Source organism: Ammospiza caudacuta, chromosome 3 (genome assembly GCF_027887145.1).
Source record: "Ammospiza caudacuta isolate bAmmCau1 chromosome 3, bAmmCau1.pri, whole genome shotgun sequence".
In the NCBI taxonomy this organism is placed as follows: domain Eukaryota; kingdom Metazoa; phylum Chordata; class Aves; order Passeriformes; family Passerellidae; genus Ammospiza; species Ammospiza caudacuta.
The window spans coordinates 66,262,916-66,283,150 of NC_080595.1; the positions used below are offsets into that span (position 1 = coordinate 66,262,916).

Genomic DNA, 20,235 nt, shown 5'->3' on the forward strand with positions numbered 1-20,235 from the left:
TGTACAATGTTCTATGTACAGCTTTGAAATAAATGTGGGATATTATCCTATCTTCAAGGCCAAAACAGAGAAAGGCTGCATTAAGCATTTAGGTGGGATAAGGAGGGAGGGAGGGAGAGGAAAATAAAATGAAAAGGCAATGACTGCAGATGCCCAGGCTGTATGTGGCACTGGAAAATCACTGTCAGCTTTGCTGTCACTGTCACACTAAACTTCCCAGATGTTCATATCTGGAAATGTCACAAAATGTCATGGCATAAGTTGCTGTATTTTGTTTTCTGTAGAAAGAGTGAACAATAATAAAACAGCCTCAGGAGTGTATGGCTAGCCAACAACAGCTTGTAAAGGTCTCAGTAAAACAGCATGTGTGCACATTCTGGAAAAGAAGCAAACATCAGCTTCTTTTCTTCTTCCTTTCTTCTTCTTTTTTTTTTTTTTTTTAACTAATAACAGAGCTTGAGCTGATAAAAATTTAACATTTAAATTAAACACCAAGAAAAGGCTCTTACGCAGTCTTCTCCTGATCTGAAAGCTGCCTTTGTCCACGAGCTAAAATGCTGATGTCAGATTAGTTATTGACAGAGCCAGAACAAATTTGTTCCATGTTCATTTATCTTCTGGAATTTGATGTAGTGCTCTACAATTAAAAGCAGAAATCTCTGTGAAATAAGCTCTTCATTGCTGACATCAGTGTGGGAGAAAGATTTGTATTTTAAAGCAAGATCTTTCAAAGCACAGATTTTATCTTCTCCACAAGGTTTGTGGTTTTGAGTGAAGTCCAGGTCAGGTTCTCTCTGTAATCTTCTTTCGCTCAAATTACTTCCATTTGCTTTTCAGAAAGCAAAACCAATTATACACACATAAATTCAACAAGATACCCTCCACTTAACCATTAAGATTAGCATTATAAAATGGTATCTGTAGTCTATACATCCAAGTAAAACAACTTTGGATAAAATGATTTTGGCTTCTTTACAAAAGAAAATAAGAAAGGAAATCAATCATCTGTTTTTCTGCTCATAGAACTCAATGCAGATCCAGAAGCTACAGTTAAAATCCTTTCCTTACAATCCTGCTCTTGCATGTAATTAAGTTCACTGTAATACGTGAATATTACAATGCTGTGACCTACTTACAAAGTCAGAACTGTCAAATGGCTAAAAGTGACCCACTCACTTTCACATCGATTTTTACTAAGTCCCTTTGCTCTTTTGTGAATCATGTGCCTCTGCTTTATCTACACACCATGTGTGGGGCACACACACTCATGCCTTTTTATAACAATAGAATGACAGCCACAGAACAGAGGTGGGCACAAGGAACTAATCAAGAATAAATGCTGAGCCACAATTATTTGTTTTCAAAGATATATTTTTGCCAAGACAGTGACTTATTTCAATGTCTATTTTATATATGCCACATGACTCAGATGTCATCATTTAGTCTTGTAGTCCTTCGTGCAGTAGTCTAAAGTAACATCACTGAGAAGATGTATTCGCCTTTATTTGAAGGACAGGTGGCAGCCATACTTCGGTCAACCGTAAATTTTTTCACTCCACATCACTTTTTCATCACACTTTTCTTTATTCTAATGGTTGGTTCTACTTTTATTCAGTGTTTTATTCTTTTTTTTATCCCAATATTTTATAAATGTTAATGAGCAATCAAGCTTAGAATATTTAGATGCTTTTCAGTTATTTTTATTTGTTAGATGCTATGTTTCAAAAGAGAGGTGAACTATTCTGTTTATTTAGTAGAAGCAAATCACCAAGTGACAGATTCTGCACATCATTCTGGTCCTTTCTGCTGTCATCTGAGGACTGAAGATTTTACCTGGAAGCAGCCATTCATCATCCACCATTTCCTTAAACAGCAGGCTTTGCCTCCCACACTCAGTAAATCCACAGGAATGACTACCAAACCCCTTTAAAACAAATTATATTCGTTATTACAAAGGGGAAACAGACTTTTATAAGGTCAGATCTATCTCCTTAATTTTTTGTTATTATCTCCATCTTTCCACTTCTTAAATTCTGGGCTGAACAAGAGGCTGTAATTCCACTGAATTCACAACCATTCTGACTCCTGGTACCACCTGGCTTCTCAAACTCACAGTGCAGCTGCCTGCAGTGCTGTCGTGTTAACCCATTGCTGAGGTGGCCAAAGGGAGGCTGATTAAAGGCACCCGTCTTGATTTATGCATTTGCCAGTTGCAGCATGTACACTGCATGTTTTCTGCTGAGAAGGGGTGTGGAGCCTCTCAGATGGGAGTAGATGATCATCCTGAAGTGGATGTGTTTGACTGCAGCATAGGGCAGGCAGAACACACAGTAAGCTAGGAGCATCCAGCAAAATCAACGATTAAGAGGCTCCTTAAACAAGGGAACAGGCTCAAATCCAAACCTCAGAGCTGATGATAAAAAAGATGCACAGAGGTTTCACAGAAGTTCAGAAGAGGCAATGCAGAATTCACTGCTCCTCAGAGAGGTGATGAAAGTTGCTGGAATCACGGCAGGACAGAATTCACGCAACAATCACAGCAGGCTGCGAGGGGTAAGAGATATCTGCTGTCAGACCTTTTATTTTAATTCATCTTGATCAATAAGCCTTGAATTTTCTCTGTTTCAAGAGCTTTTTACCTTTAGTGGTTTTGGGTTGTTCACTTGAAAGAACAGATGTGGCCAGATCTCCATGACACAATCAACTACGTTGTCAGAAAACAGAGAAAATGTGCATATCACTTCAGACTGTTCATTATAAATGTCTTCCTCTGCTTGAGCTAAGTTACTTTCCCATTTAGCAACTTTCACAAACACACTCCTTGCAAAAAGTTAGGTAGTAGCCACTGTCAATTCTATATAATGGAATGGCATAATTCTACTCTCCTTTTTCCACATAGGTACCGCTCTGGAGGACTTGCAGCTGTCTTATACAGACTATTTTAGAGACCTAAAGAGCTAGGTTTTCAGGGAGGGATTAGTTTACATCTATATCTAAAGAGTGTATAATGTGACTCCTTGAAAACATGCATAATTCCCAACATACGAACTTCCAACAGCAGATAATGTCAGCAGGAAAGTGATGCAGCATTACAAGAGTACTTACACCACTGCCAGAAAAAAAAACAAAAACAAAACAACAAAAACCCAGAACCAACCAGATGAAGAAAAAGAGTAAAAAATAATGCAAGCAGAAACACTTCTAAGAAACAGTTTTGTGTTAATATACCCCATGTGGCAATAAGCATTGACATAAGCATGAAACTTCTAAGTCAACCTCTCACTTTGTTCCAGCTTCTACTATGCTACTTAGTACTCTGCCTAACAATTAAGATGTTATTTCTATTTTATGTTCTAATGGATGTGTAGGCAATAGCTTATTTCATTAAATGAACAATGGAAGTGCAGTGCCTGGAGTCTCCTCAACATTTCAAGGTATTTAAAAAACTGCAGGCTTTTCTTCTTGCTTATCAATATCTTCTTTAAGGAGGGGAATGACTTTCAGGCTTTCAGTGTACTTGAATACAGTTGTCTTCATTTTTTAATACCAATACTATTGAAGCTGCCTCTGTCTATATTTATTGAACTGAAAAAGCCTGGAGATACAAAATTTCTAGTACAAGAAATCTTATCTCTAATTCATTTTCAGAATTTGTTTCTTGGTATACAGTATTTACTTCTCTGCATCTCAGATTCTTTGCTTGAGTTGTTACCTGTTCCCTTAAGCTTTCTAACAAATTAAAGTGTTGTACTAATACCTGAGGCAGAGTTTCCTGATAAAGCCAGTCTACTGTGTCCTTTAAGATGAAGATAGAAAAGCTTTATTCCAAAACACTAAAGTTTGCAAATCTAGCTAGGTGCTACACAATATCTTTATAAAACATTTTATTTCAAAGAAAAGGGCTGTTTTTTTGAAGACAGCTTCTGACATTCAAAACTCCAGAAAGTAGCTAAGAATCTCATTTCTAATTTCTTAGACTGAAAAGTTCAATTTTTGATTTAAAATACCATTTGGCGGGTGGGGGAATTTATCTATAGCAATGCAATAATACACTAAATGGAAACAATATTACAGAATTATTTCATTCTATTTCAAACCAAGAACACTCCAATATTGTGGAAAAGACTAAAGTTTTGAGTTTTTATCCCAATTTTGTACATTACTATTTTTAATGCACTTCTGTTTTTTAGAAGATCAAATAATTATTTTTCATTCATATTCTTCTCTAGCTATAGAATCTTTGAAGGGCTCCGAGTCCCATTTCTCAAATCCTTTCTTATATCATTTGTTGAATGAGTAGATGATGACCAAACCTCAATATTACCTGTGGCTGTCCCTTATCAAAATCTTTGTTCTAAGAAAACATTAAAGGCAATACAATTCTTTTAATTTCTCATTTTATTGTTTCCAATACTTAGTAATATATCTTTCTTTCCCACCATGACTATATATCCTTATTGTCTGCTTCAGTCCATAGTGGAACACACAATGTTAATTTATAAGAAACATTCCTGGCAATGTGACAGAACAACACAAACTACTTGCACTACCATTTTAGAGGTATTGGTTATTTCCATTTTAATGAGCTTCTAGGAATCATGCTGGAATTTCAATATCCATTTATGCTTCTGCACACATGTAGGGTAGGTAGAATTACACAACAGGAACTGATCAGCTCTGATGCAATCTTCAGTCATGAAATTCACACAGAAAATAGTATTAAGGATCCCTGACAGGCATGCCTTTCTTTTGGCTCTTCTTTCTTTTGCAAAATGTTATAAACTGAGGATGGCCTGCACTATTTCCTCCTCCTTAAAAGGGCTAAAGCTGAATATATTATTGAAAGCCTGTAAAACTTTGTACTAAAAACATACTTTCAAAAAGTTACAAAATTGAAAATGGTTCCTTTCTGTCAAGGAGGACTACAGCTCTACTGTATGATTCTGTGACCTAAAAAATTCTCAACAAAATGAGAACATAATCCTATAGTCTCTTTTTCTTTTCCCTTCTTTAATTGCAAAGCTATTTATTTTTCTACAGAGACTGGTTAGAGGCACCAAACCAAATGTCAGCCTCCCACATGGATGCATATTTATCTGTAGTCTTGGGGTCACTGCGACACATCCTGTGCTCAGCTCAGTTATTCAGCAGAAGCCATCTGCTTCAGCCCTGACCTCCCCTAGACTAAAAGTGGTCAGAGCTGGGACCCAACACCTGCTTGGCCAGCATATGCTGGAAGGCTTCATTACTTTACAAGTGTGAGATACATCTGTGGATTCCTCACTTTCAGATGACAAGCTTTATTTAGTGATCGTTACTGACAATTCAGACATGTGCTTTTCATAATCCACAGCCTGAAGTGAACACAGAGCTGCTAGTTTTAAGAACTTCAGGTCCCTGTTTTAAGCTGCAACTTAAAACAATGCTACTTGTGTTTTTCTCCTTAAAAATTATAATTTAGGTGATCCTATACCTCACTTTAATCCCTCACAGAGCTGCAACATGACACTTAGCACATTTACTCTTTTTTCTTATTTAGGAGGAGGCCTGAGTTCCCATGTTTATATATATATAATAAAAGCATAAAGTAGTGGGAAAAGATATGTAGGTCACTAAGAAAATCCAAGATCTACAGGGAATATTACTGGGAAAATTTTTCCTCCCCTTTTTTTATTGGGCCATTCATCTAAGTAAGACTACTGGAACAAAGGCTCTTAAAGCAGTAAACTGGTCTCAAGAATCCATCAATTTAACTGGAGCGCAGAGTCTCTTCCCAATAAATCAGCCAGGGGGGAAAAAAAGTGATACAAATTTTCTTACCTTTGAATACTCTAACTCTGCATTTGTTTGAGCAATGCTTAAGGTAAGGATAAGGGTAGCCTTTGCCACTCCCTGATCAGGCTCAGCTCCCCAGCTCTCACAAATCACATTAGGTCTTTTCCTCATTCCGTTCTCTCATTTTCCCCAGACACCACAGTGTCCCAGGACGTGCTGCAGGCTGATGTGTTTCTGCCATGTGTCTTTTCACATCTCTCTGACGAAGTTCTGAGAGAGTTAAGGAAAATCTGGCTCTGCTAGCCCCACATCAACATAGCAAAATGTATCCAATTTCTGGTGTCTTTGCCCAGGCAGATTGACTCAAACAGAGAAGAGACCATGACCTTTCCATTTCATTCTTCCTCACTGCCATGACACAGCTGAGCATTTAAGTGTGTGGTTTTAGTTATATACATGCTTTGCTGAGTCCTAGCCTCTATAATTATGGCAAAAAAAATTAACAATTGCCTAGAATACAGTTGTATTTTCCACAAATGTCAAAGGCATTTCTAACCCTGGATGGGTGGTCTTTAAAGTGTCAAATAAATCTAAAATAAATACACATTACTAGAATCAAAAAAAAAGAAAAAAAATACATTTGTCTTCAACCAGAGCAGTTACTCCAATAAAATCAACATTCAGGACCTTTCACTTGTCCTCAGAAAGAGATTTTTTCATCTATGCAAACTTGGGAAATTAGCAGAAAAGGAAACATTCTAATGTAAATCTTACATTGTAGCTTTTTTCGTCACATTCTTAATCCAAATTGGTTAACACAAAATAGGTCATTGAATGGACACTAAGGGCCATGCAGGACAGGGAAGAAGCTCTGCTTTACAAAATAAACAATACTCTTTTACATCTATTACCTATTCCTACAGAGGGAAAAAACCCAACTCTCCCCACCCCCACTCCCCCAATATACTCAAGAGATAGAAAACAAAACACCCTAATGTTTCGAAACCAATGAAAAAACAACACCCAAATGAATTAACAAACAGCTTTATTTAAATCTCAAGGGTAAAAAATAAAAGCAGTAAGATTTCACACTTTTGAGCCCTTAAATGCACTCTATATGAAGTCACTACAGTCAATTTTGTGCTACAGTTTCACTGACCTAGTGAAAGCTCATGCTTTTAGATTTAAAATATCTTCCATTTCCATATTTTCTTTTTTCCACCCAAGGACAATGTATCACACAAAAGATGGAAAATCTCTCATTGCTTTCAACAGTTGAAAACTCACAGAAATGAAGCAGTTGGTTACACTTATTCGTTGTTGTTAAGAAGTCATACTGTGGTTATCCATTACTTGCCTTTTAGAGGCACTTAATCCTCATTAGATTCATAATCAGATTTTTTTTTCTTCCATAAGCACTGTATTCATCCTACAGTTCAAAAGATCGCTGAAGTAAACAAACACTTTCAAATATTTTCAATTATCTCTGACTTCTAGAGGATTCAGAGGAATTGATCAGGATTGATTAAATCTATCAATAAATTTAAGAAGTACATAAAAGTGCTGAAAATCCTACAGGTAAAAATAGTTATTAAAGAGAGAAGCAAGCTTATATAAATTACACATAATTTTGATATACCTAATAGAAATAGCCTTCAGGCAGATATTAAAAAATTTCTATGGTTTTGCTCAAAAATATTCTCATGTTATTCCATAGAGAGTACTTACAGTAAAGGTAGGGATCATTAGGTGACAACTAAAAATAATTTTTTCTTAAAGTGATATGTCATTATGCCTAGTCACAGTAACATATTGCACCTGCAACTTTACTTTCAAAGAAACTTCTTGAAAAGGAAAAATGTGCAATAGTACCACATTAATAAAGGTCATTCACTTCTTCATAAAAATAAATTTAGCAAATCAAGGGAAGCCTTATATTCTCTTATGTGCACAACCACAATTAAGTTAATGAGAACTTAGAAGAAATACATAGACTAAACCATGTTTAGTTGATTCAACAGAACAACATTACATGATTCCAGAGGTACCAGAAACCAGGAGCCCAAGAAATCTTAGAGGGCACTGGGAATATGAAAATATATTCACTCTGCTGCAAAAGCTTATTGATGAAAAAAGACTAGAGTTTCCCAGTAAAAATTCCAAATCTTTTGTAGTAGAGATATACCACCACATAAATTAACTGAGATTAAGCAGTAATCAAATGGTATTTCCCCCTTATGAGAGCAGGGAAGAAATGGTCTTCAGTCAAGGCAAAATCAATAATTAAGCATACTTTCAAGTATCCCAGTCAATGCAGCAACAAAAATATCTGCAGTGGGGTTATTTCAAGCGCCAGAGTGCCCCTGAAGCATACTGGACAAGGCAGGTACCTTGAACATGCACAAAAGCCATGAGATAACCAGAAGCCAAGCTCCTACACCAGCCTAAAATGTATCAGGCTCTTACCCACCAGGTGAATCAGCTGCAGCCTGGTGCTGGTCTGTTAGAACCTGATGGGAGACAGGGAACCAGCTGAAAAATGGGGATTGATCTTTACACACACTCAGAACTGTGTGTCTGAGTCATTTTGTGGAATGTGCCTTTTCCCACTGGTACCTCAAGCACAGTAAAATAAAAGCTACAAAGGGAACAATTTCATTTGACCCTTCAGTAAGAGCTTGGGAGGGGCCCATCTGCTGCCACAAAAGGTGAATGGCAGCTTTGCCTTCATGTTTCACCATGGTTCCCACCAGTCAAAGTGACTCGGGTGAAAAAAAAAAAAAGGAATAAGGGTAATGATAGTCATCCAACAATCTAAATCCAGATGCACCAGGTTGGAAATGATAAACCGTTGCTTATCATGTCAACAGCAATGACAAGGCTGTTTGCACCACAGAAAGGTAGGTGGTGGGTTGGTGGGGAAACAGAAGAAAGCTAACTAGAGGTAGTCACACTCCACTTACCTCAGTGCTCTTATCAGCTGTAGCTTTTAATCTTAGCTTTGTTGCTATATTTTAGGGTTTTTTTTTTCCACCTGAATATAGCAAAACATGCAGCAAATAATCTGTGATCATCCAGATCAAATAACTTCTGTAGGGTTGCAAAGTGGCTGAGGATACTTAAATCCTGACTGTAATGGATCTAGTGCTGGAAGAGTAACCTGAACAGTCAATCTGACATCTTTAGCCAGAAGCAGAGAAGAAGACTTTACCAAAGGATGCTCCAAAATCACTTAGGTAAGTCATGTGGTGCAGTAGTGGCCTGATTACCACTTGTGGCTTAAAATTTAATAATAATAATTGTAATAAAATGTTCATTTTTATCACAAAATACTAAAAAAAATATAGAAACACAAACAGAAGACTACATTAAAATTATGGGAACGTTACAATATACATGGGCACATTTAAAATAATGTGAAACAAGTTATTTAGTTCTACAGTGAATACCACTCTACAGGACAATCCATTTGTCAGACTGGCAAAAGCTAAAAACAAAGGGTGCAAACATTCCCCTAAGTAATGTTTTCAGAAGAGCTTCTATAAGCTAGCATATTTATCTATATTCACTCTTATTTATTTCCCTTTGAAAACAGCATCCGTTGCCTCACTCACCAAGGCTTCTATATTAACTTCAGCAAGAGCATAAAAAATTTTCAGAATTCAGATCTGAAGAGACTCTAAAAGTAGTAGACTCTAGTAGACTCTAGTAGTTGCACATGTCTCAAAAAAAAAATCATTTTGGCAGAAGGGAGTTATTTTCAGGAAGGTTTGGAGACTGTTTTCTGAAAGGCACATTGAATTGCTAACTAATTGCAGTCACATTATTTGCCATATCATCAATGGTGAGCATTTTATGGCTGGATGCAACTAGATTAATATCAATTAAAAAGATGAGGGCTTCCTTATCATGTATTTTTATTTAGTCTGACAGCTGCTTTCTGAATGGCACAGAAGGGTGCCTATGAAATAATAAACCAAGTGAATAAATAATAATAATAATCAGTACCCTCTCATATATTCTTTAGCTCTTTTATAGGTGATATACTTCATAAAGAAGGCAGTTCAATGATAGAGTTTAAATTCTGCCAGTTGTCATGCTTGAAGCTCCATCCCAAAACTAAGCAATCTGTACTGTCTGAACTGAAACAGGGCTATTGAAAGCAAAAGAATGAGGAAATACTGCTAGAAATTACCAGGTATGAGTATAGAGATATCGCTGTGAAGCTGAAAAGAGGCTAAAAAAAGAAAGCAACAGAGGATCGAAAGGAAGGATAGGAAATACTAGAGGAAGGCTGAAACTGCCTCTGCCTTCTTCGTCTAGCATTTTCTTGTGTTTTGCTTTCCTGTGATTGCTGTACCTTTTGAGACCTTTGGGATAAATAATAGCCACTTACACAGCTTCTTTGTGTGTCCTGAAAAGTAAATAAACATTTAATCAACTCCAAATTTGTCACAAAACATTAATATTGCTTTTATGATTAAGGCTGCACTTCAAAACACTTTCAGCAACTGAGACGATAAAGCCCTACTGCCACTCACCAAACAAGACATACTTCAGCCTTGCATGAAGCTTCATCCCAACTCATGTCATGCAGAGCCTGCCGATATGCTTATGCTGGATTGTTTTGCTAGGCAGGAATTCTTATGCTTTTGTTCCCACGTTTTTCTGTTGAACTTTCAATTCGGGTTGACCTCGCTACTGACACCAACAATGCAACGCTGGCAAGACAGGGAAGGTGAACTACAAAGTATTTACATGGTAGATAACAAACAAGGGAAATTGTAGAATTCCCCAAGCTTGCACAGACATCTTCTACATCAATTCCTTCTAAACACAAATGAAGCTGACAAGATTGATTCTCTGGCTGTCAATGAAATTTTTGGTTGTAACTGCCTACTGAAATCCCCAGTAGAACATGCCAGTCTCTTGACAAGCAATCCAGAAATTATGACACGAAAATCTTTCAAACATCAATGGTTTTCTACGGTTTTGCTCAATTGATATTTTAGGTTTGTTCTTAGGGTGTTGTTTGTTATGGGGTGCAGGTTTGGTTTTTGTTGTTTTCTTTTTCTGAATTCAAGGCGAGAGCATTTTTTGCAGTTGGGTTTCTGGCAATATTAAGAGTATTTTCTACATGGAAAAAAGCTGAAAAAGGAACTCCAGTATGACAGAAGTAGGAAAGCTTCCTTGGGTTATTGCTAGAAAGGCAATCTTCCAGGACAGGTGGAATATCAAATGAAATTATGTCTACTCAAGATATAAAAGAAACAAAGATTTTTCTCTCCATATAACTAAGCAATGTGGTATGCAATTACTGAAAGAAAAGAGCTAAGGAACGCGGAAAAAAAAGTCATTGTAAAACTTTGGTGCTGCTGTTGCCATATTTTAACGTGACTTTGCTTGTTTATTTATAGAAAGCAACTGTGAAAATGCACTACCCATTTATCAATGTGCACTTTGTTTTATGACTCCCAAGCAAAAGAACATCCTCAGCTTAGCTAGTCAACAAATAAGCAAGCCTGGATTTCTTAGGTTCCATCATTTTTAACTGTCAGAATAATTTAGGAAAGGTACTGTGACCTTCACACTTATTATACCTCTACCTTTTCAAAAATATGTACAAGTCTACAACAAGCTGCTTAATTTTTTTCTCAGTATAGGTTTCATTTGTAGAGAGCTTTAGTGCTTCCACCCTCAGCTGTTAAGTTGTATACTTCACTTTATTAATGAGAAACATTTTGGAGGCAATCACATGAGCAAAATTACTGTTTGGTGACAAATCTTTTGACAAAGTTCTCTATCTTCACAGGCTTTGACAGTTAGCTCGCTGAAAGAATAAAAGAAGTACAAAATCTTTCAGAATCTTTTCTTAAAGGATAACTAATAAGTAAGATATTGGTCATCGTGCATGACTGACCATCATATCACGCAGGATGGTTCTCATTCTTCTTTCTTATTGGGTGTGTTTACAGCCTATGCTGGATACCTACATCTCTTTTGAGTCTAAGGTGTTCCAACAGCTAACCCACATTAAGTGTTTTGGTTTTCCTTTAACCCTTCCTTTCAGTTCTCTCACTTTAGTAACATGATCTCATAATAATATGGTGACGTTCTTGCAATTTCAAGATTGGTCAAACACTGCTTTTAATAATAATTCCTGCAATTTGGTTCAACTCTTCTAAAAACCTTCAGTGACAAATTATGAGCTTGGAAGTAGGGATAAAGAATACAATGATTGTGCCTAAATTAAACAGTGACAGGTTAGCTAAGACTAGCAGAGCTCTAGTCTAATTAATCTTTACTCTATGAGAGAAACAGGCACGTATGAAATATGTTCATTTCATCGCAAGGACATGAGATGCTTGGCATTACTTGATGTACCTGCTTCTCTCCATTGGGTAAAAGAAGTGAGTGAGTCTCTTGGGATGAGATGATTAGCTTCTAGAACTTGGCAGGTGAAAAGAATCTCTGTTTACACTACTGAAAAGATGGAAAGTGTGAACCTAGCTGATAGAAATATGGTGCAGGAAAACCTGAATCTAAAATATGAGCTTCTTTCTCAATAATGTTCAGGGCTATCAGGGGTGAAAGCTTGAAACATAGATTACATTGATTGAAAAAATAATTTATAACTTGTAACTGTACAGATCAAGCTGCTCTTTTTGAACATCAAAGAATTACTGAACAAAAACCCCTAACATCACTTGGGCTACTGGCACATCTAAGTCTGCAGTGTATGAACTCCATATTGAACAGTCCACCCCAAGCTGTAACTCAGACTGATACCTTCAGTGGTTTCTCCTGCCAACTAGACCTCTTGCCAGTTAGCTCTCTTCCACAAATCTGCCATTAATTTAGCTCTACTCCAGAAGTGCTATGACATGATACAAATATATTACTAAGTCTTCTAAAGGGTTGTAATAAATAACATAACAGCAATTAATTCAAATCCACAATCTTAACACTGAAAAAGGCAATGATTACTTTTGGCATAGTGTGATGAAAATCTAACATTTGGAAAAGGCACCAACATACTAAAACCAGGCAAGAGCTACAACATTTATTTAGCAATTTTGAATATCAGAGAAAATAAAACCAATATGAAAGAGACACAGAATATCACATAGGAGAAGACAAGTTGAAATAAAAAAAATATTTTTAAACAGTATTAATTCTCCTCTCTTTGTGTTTGCAGGAAACTGCATTATCTAAAAGGAAAGGCTCTTCAGGTGAAACGACTTAAAAAACACCTAACCTCATGGATGTCATTATAGTCACAAATACCTACACCACTAAAGAACAAACCTCTTACATTAAGGTCTGGAATTTAGATTATGCATTTTCTGTAATCCTTTTGAACTGTCTTTCAATTTCAATACTTTTTAGTGTTCAGTAACCTGTATTGAAATCTCCCCTCCTTCTCTTTAGAAATCCACAAAATTATGCAAAATCACCATGTAAGCATAAAGCAATACACATTCAGCTGAAGGTTTGGCACAATATTGGGGGTAGAGCGCAGTTACATTTTTAGTATAAAAAATCCTTCCAAAATCACAAAAGGTAGAATTTTGACAGGAACTGACAGAAATTGGTACTTAAGGCCATAGGATGATTTGAACTGCCTGCATCACGTTTCCTACATATAAAATTTGTTTGACAGAAGATAGCCAACAGGGTCCAAAACCCAGTTAAGAACATACCATAAGAAAAAATCCCATCTCTACAACAGTCACAACAGGCATAGCAAAGTTGCCCAGGATGAAACACATCTTTGAGAAAGAGCCATTCACCATATTAAATAGGGCTCCTTGAGATGGAAGTTAAGTACGCTGAGAAAGTAATGCTAGGGAAGGAAAGCAGTTGTTCATGCTGTATCTCTTCTCCTATAGGGGCATGCAGCCTGAAAGGCTACTCTTCTATTAGGGTTAAACTCAGTAGCAGCAAGAACACAAATACATAGCAAGCCTGCTCTAGAGTATGAACTCAAGCAAAAAAAAAAATGAAATCACAACACATTCCTTTTCTTTAGTTGAAAATTCAGGAAAAGTAATACTGATCTAAAAGCCAGATCTAATGTGGAACAGAATGTGACAGATCTGAAATGATACATCAAGGCAAAGCAGAAACTCAATGGAATTTCTTTGAAAACTGATGAAAATGTACAGTAATTTTTAGTGGTCGTGGTTGATCCTCAAAGGTATCACCAGCAGCTACTGAGAAATTCAGGTCTTTTTCAATTTCCTGGTCCCAGCTCTCAGATATGTGATTTTTGTGACAGAGGAAGAGTTGACAAGACGAGCATTGAATCACCAGTACTTTGTACTCCAGCACTCTCACACAGGCTGAGATCACGCCCTCAGCAGCAAAAGCCAGTGGGGGTTGTGCCTGCTCTGCCTGAAGCTCTGCTTCCTGTGGTCCTCAGCAACTGACCTCTCCTTGCCAAAGGCTGCCAAAGTGGTGCCCAGTACAGCCCTTGATTCATTCTCTCTTTAATGGTCTCTGCTTCCCTGAGCTAAGCCTTTGATGTAGCTCACACTTCAGGGGCTGTAAGCAGATTCACACAGTACTGCACTCTGCTCTGGCTCAAGGCTACTTCTTGCACACACAGAGATTGTTTCTGTGACCATCAGGTTCCTTTATGCTAGCAGGGCAACCTAAAGAAACCTTAATCAAACTGAAAAGTAGCAAGACGGCTTCTTGCCACTTGCCTTTTTCAGAAGTAGATTTATTTAGCTATTTGTCCCTCAGCTCCCCAAAGCAGGACATTAACCACCACAGATGTTCCCAAAACCTTTTCTGACTCATGAAAAAAAGGGATGGGCTGTACTTTCATGGGTTTCAGTTCATAAATGAAGAATCACTGCACCTAAAGGGGAGGAAATCTCTATTTTGCATGACTCAGACCAATCAGACTAACTTTGAAAAGTTCATTATCGCATTTGGTACTTTCAAATGTCACAGCAGATGATTTGAGAGAATATTTCCAGCAGCCTCATCTACAGCCCTAGCCTTATGTAATGGCTTTCCATATTCTTGCTTATATCCTTCAAGGCTGTGGGATTCAGTATCTACCAAAGGGAAAGTTGATAAAGTTAGGACATTTTCAAAAAGCAACAAGGAATGTTCTTACAGCCTTGGTAATCGCAGGGAACCATAACATGGATTTGAATTTAGATCTTGGGGAAAGGGAATCTTGCCTCTACCTGAGATAATATCTCTTAATCTTTGAAAAGAACAACAAGAATAATATTCTACTTTACAACAAAAATAAAAGCACAGCACCTCACTGTTCCTTTTAAGAAAACTATCCAGCAGCAATAGTGCAAATAGTAGAAACAGACTTGGTTAATAATTTATCAAGCTTTCAGAAAAAAATCTGAAAACCTCCTGCTAATATCCTTATGATCTCAAGTTTTGGTAAGAGAGACGTTGTACCAACTACCCTGCTGCTCACCACTGTAATTCAAAGAGTTTTAGTACTTGTGCTCAGTTGACAGAAAGTCTAGTTTTAATGTGAAACTTGCAGCAAATCAATATAATCTGCATTACAATACGTGGTCTGATTCAAGTGACAGGATACTTTTTAATGATCTCCCACTGCGTATCACTTTTATGTTTTATTGCTGAAATGTTATTTCAGTACCCATAATTTCACATGGAAAAAAAAATAAAAAATGAGAAAAGATTGCTTTTGTTTCTACCAGCATCAGCTGCTTTATTTCAGCATTGTCTGTGTGAAATTTCCAGTGAGTTCCAACTTCCCCACAGAGATAAAGGCAAGGATGTATGTTAAATTATGATATTAAATTGATGTATGTTAGATAATGCTATTAATTTCATAAGGTATGCATCAAAAAACCCCAAGGAGTGAAAGATATCCAAATGCAAATACACCCAGAGCAACCCACAGATAGATGACAAAGTTTCTATCATTGCAACCTACAAAGTACTCCTTCCCTTGGAACTAAAGCCTAATGGCCAAGAAGATTCTACTTTTATTTCTTCTAGCAAAGTAGCAATCCCTTTCCAGACATTTTTATCATGATGCTAATGTTTGGTAATACTCTTTGAAGCCATACCAGAACTGACTACATAATTTCCCTAATCTATTCTCATTGAAGAGGAAAAACTAAAAATTAGAGAAGTGAGATAAATAAAACCATGTAGTAAGCTGCCTACGTTTCCTGTTTTTTTTTTTTTTAATCTTTTGTATTTACTCAGTATTCTATAAAACGTCATCTTCTTATATGGCACGTTTCTTCTTACACAGAGAATACATTCAACAAAGTGGCTGAAAATTACTAGTTAAAACATCAAGGTTTTGTCTGCATTTTAATTTACACATCTCAAAATTAACTAAATTTGGGCAAAAATTATTTCTTTCTCTCAGAGATTCATAAACAGCCACACAGGACATTAGATAATATGGTCAATCGTGAGGCCCATGGTACACCCAAACCTCAAGTGCAATTTTCTTGACTCTTAGTTGTAGCCTACAGTAGAGATGTTCTCTAGTGAAAGCCAAATGAGAGAAAACAGAATGTCTTGAAGGAGGGCAAAACACCAGTACCAGTAGATCCTTGACAATTTCATGTTACAACCCTGCAATCTTTCTCCTCACAAATAGCCTGCAATCTCATGGAGAGTTATAACTAGCACAGAAAACAGTAATAAGAATACAGAGAAGAAAAAATACTTAAGAAATTAAAGGGGAAAAAGCACTGTTTGAGCATGAAAAGACAAAAATATCCAAGCCCTTTGAAAGACTGGTAAATTCTTCTCTTACAGGAAATTTCTGATTCACCTTCACCCATCATAACTTATTGGTGATTAACTATGAAAGAATTTAGAGAACTAACTAGTGGCTGATGTGTTACTAATAATGCCCTCATGTCATGAGTATCTACAAAAAATCATTTTGGAATCAGAGAATGAAACCCCTACAGAGTCCTGTGGGAAAACAATGTGAGCAGTCTGCAATCCTAACTTTTTCAATGACCACTCCTTTCCAGCTGGCTGATCAGAGAGAGATCATGAAAGAATTCATCTCTCTGAATCTTTCCTTTTCTGTCTTTCATAAGCAAACCATTTTTCCATTTTAGTTTCCATAAGGGTGCTAATGGAAACCCATATTGGGCTAAACAGATGATTAAGGCTAATGGATTGCTAATGCACATTACTAGCAGAATTTTATGAAAGTCAGACTCTGAAATTCACATATGCACAAACAGTTGAATATAGATGTGGAGAGAACATTAACATTAGAGATTGATTTCTGAGCATTAATCTAAAGGAAGTTACTGAGGGAGGAAAAAGAAGATAGTGACAACGGTGAAAATGGTCAAGATGGGCATGGCAAAAATGCAGCTTTATTACATACTTATAGCAGTGTACTGCTGTGGAGTGACTTCTGTTTATACATCTGTATTTATCTACTTCCAGTGTAATGGTGACCAAAAAATTAGTTCTTTCCTGCTACAAACCATGCAGCATGGTTAGAAAACCGTGAGATCATCTCAGGTGTCTGTATGGAGCCGCAGAGATATTCTGCTGACTTGTCCTGAAAACCAGAATATATAATTCCTGTTTGCTTCAGAAGGAGAAAAGTTAAAGAATCTGTAGGGATTTCAAACACAGTATTTTGAAGAGAAAATACAGACAGCTCTGGGAGCTTTCAAGCTCCTTGGTAGTTAAAAGTTGTGTTTAAATCAGTCCTGAGAAAGATTTCCAAAAATTCAGAGAAGCAGCATTTCTGGAAAGGCCATAGAAAGTATTTACCACAGCAGCTTCTGAAAGATACTTATTGTTCTGTCACTGGAAAAAAAAAATCACATTTATTGCTACATCACCTCTCTGGATCAAGCACATGGGCTAACCACTTGCCCATTCTGAGGCAGTAATTAACCAAGAAACATAACTGACACCCTGTGTTAGTGTAATGGACAGAACAATTGAACAAAACAAATTACTTCAAAACTGGAAAAAAAAAAGTATTTCTTTATTATTTTTTCCTGACAAGAAGATAGCAAGAAGAGTTACTGACTACACAGGTGCTCTTTAACAGTTTGTTTGTATGCTTGATGCTTTATGCCTGTTTCATTAGCTACTGCTGAAATACCAGCTGGATATCCTGATTTTTTTTTTTTTTAATGTAACAAAATTCCCAGGGAAAAGTCCACACAGTAAAATTTTCAATCTGAAAAAAGTATATTGGAACTCCTACAAATATTTCAACAGCATGCATTAAAATATATATATCACAAACAGTGAAGAATATGTGTTCTTTTGGCATATGCATGCAATATCTGTTGAACCATTTAATGTTTAACACTCCCTAAATTTATCTTTTATACTGCTACTGCTTTTAGACAATATGATGAGATACATTAACAAGATAGATTGTTATTATGTTATGCTTCTGTCATATTTTTATGTCATTAAGGTGTAGGTGGGTTATATTTAATTTATTGAGCTCTTAAAAAAATAAATCCAAAGCAATTATTTGAAATATGTAAAGAGAAAAAAAACACTGTCTTAAAGAATAATGTCATTTTAGTACTCTCTGTATGGTTCATGGATTTGACCTTTTTTTAATTCCTTGGTGGTATAAAATCATTCTAAAAATGCAGGGTGCAATCTCTTAAGAGAAGAACCACTATTTTTGGGAATCAGAAGCAGCTCACTCTATATGTCAAATTCACCTCTGCCATCTTCACGAGGTGAGATTTTTCATCATCTTATTTTCCTAGTGCAAATGCCATTGTGGCCCGTTTTCAGATTAATAACTCATTCTGGTTTTAGTATTCCCCAGAAATGACCCTTAGAATCACAGATACACAGAACCATAGAAAGGTTAGGTTTGGTTTAGAAGGGACTTTTAAAGACAGTCTAATTTCAACCCCCCTGACACAGGCAGGGAAACCTTCTACTTGTCCAGGATGCTGAGAGCCCCATCCAGCCTGGCCTTGAACGTTTCCAGGATGGGCATTCACTACTCCTCTGAGCAATCGTTTCCAGTGCCTCACCCCACTCACAGTCAAGAATTTCTTCCTAAAATCCAATTGAAATCTACCCTCTTTCTGCTTAAAGTCATTAGTCCCTCTTAGGCTTAGAGCAATTCACAAATACTAGTCAGGTTGTACCCAGAACAGATGAAAATCTCTGAAATGTGAGCTAGAAAGGCATTCCTTTGTTTTCTTAGGTTAACTGTTCTAAGTATATGACATATAACCTCTCCCTTGTAACAGTCTATTAAGATATGCTGCACAGTTCCTGAATGTATCCTACATTTATTTCAATTTTATTTTTTAACTAATGATTAGAGGATAATCTTTCCTTCCATTTGGGAAAAATTCTCTTGCCAAGTTACACAAATTTTTATGAAATTTTTATTAAACTCCTTGCATAATAAATATGATATCTCACTAGATCATTTTAGCTCTGAGTAATATAGCAGCTTAAAGTGTTTGCTCCTAATTATCTTTTAACAGAGCAGCATTTTCTTATAGGATATTCAGTATCAGTAATAAGGTACAAGTTTTGTCCCAGCTGTATCTTCTATAATAGCCATCATCTGTTTGGATACAGAATCCTGTGTTTTTTCAGAAGTCTGTATTTGTTCCACAGAGATCCTTTTTGAACACACCTCTTCGCCTCTGACCCAGGGGCTGCCAGACTAGTGTCCATCTGACCCTCTTGCTGAGGTTTGTGCCATAATTCCCACAGTAGTCATCAGATGTGATTTTATGTGGCTCAAGAATTTCACCTGAATATCCATGTGAGCAGTCTCACTAGCACTTGGATGGCTGTCTACTGGTTTTGATACGATGTTTTCCTGGCAGGATAAAGTTATTTGACTTTATAGCTCCTGTGATTTGACACAAATGCAAAACCCAATAATTTAGTTTTAAAATCCAGTCCCAATTACAGAGAAAGATAGTTGAGGAAGAGGGTGAAATCCTATTATGACTACTGGCAGCATGTTCAGTCTATGAGTTTTTAAAACATGATGCTTTTCTTTCAATAGAAAATGTCTAATGATTGGTAAAACAACATTCCCAAAAGCAGAAGATGGTTTTTCCAGATACTAGGCACACTAATGTCTTTTGTATAGGGTGGATTAACTGAAGCTTGGGTGATGTTAATTGAACCTTCTGTTAAGTTCTGTTGAAGTTTTGGGAGCTTGGGTTTTTTCCTTTCTCTGTACATAAATGTTTTACTGCCAAATTCCGAAAGATTTGAAAGGATAAGAGATCTACAAAGCAAAAGGAATGTAAACTTTAAAACTGAAGATGAGAATAGAAATTTTCAATCTTAACTGGAATGATATCATTTGTTTTTATTTTAAAAAGATTCAGGATTGAATGTGCCACATATACAATGAGGAAAAAAAATAAAATTGTTGTCTTCTTCATAAATTCTATTGTAGATATAACAAAGATAGAGAAATTAATGAGA

At 36.5% G+C, this 20,235-nt stretch overlaps 1 protein-coding gene and 1 long non-coding RNA gene across 2 annotated transcripts in view; both read right to left on the reverse strand.

Moving 5' to 3' along the window:
- Positions 1-20,235, reverse strand: part of NKAIN2 (sodium/potassium transporting ATPase interacting 2) — a 516,192-nt gene that overhangs the window by 452,211 nt on the left and 43,746 nt on the right. The gene's annotated exons all lie outside the window — the stretch shown is intronic.
- The window catches only part of LOC131555631 (uncharacterized), a 28,764-nt gene continuing 10,088 nt past the window's right edge, over positions 1,560-20,235 (reverse strand). The window contains exons 2-3 of the long non-coding RNA XR_009274546.1: positions 2,640-2,704; positions 1,560-2,544 (exon numbers count right to left, since the gene is read on the reverse strand). This is a non-coding gene — a long non-coding RNA (uncharacterized LOC131555631). The remainder of the gene's footprint in view (positions 2,545-2,639; positions 2,705-20,235) is intronic.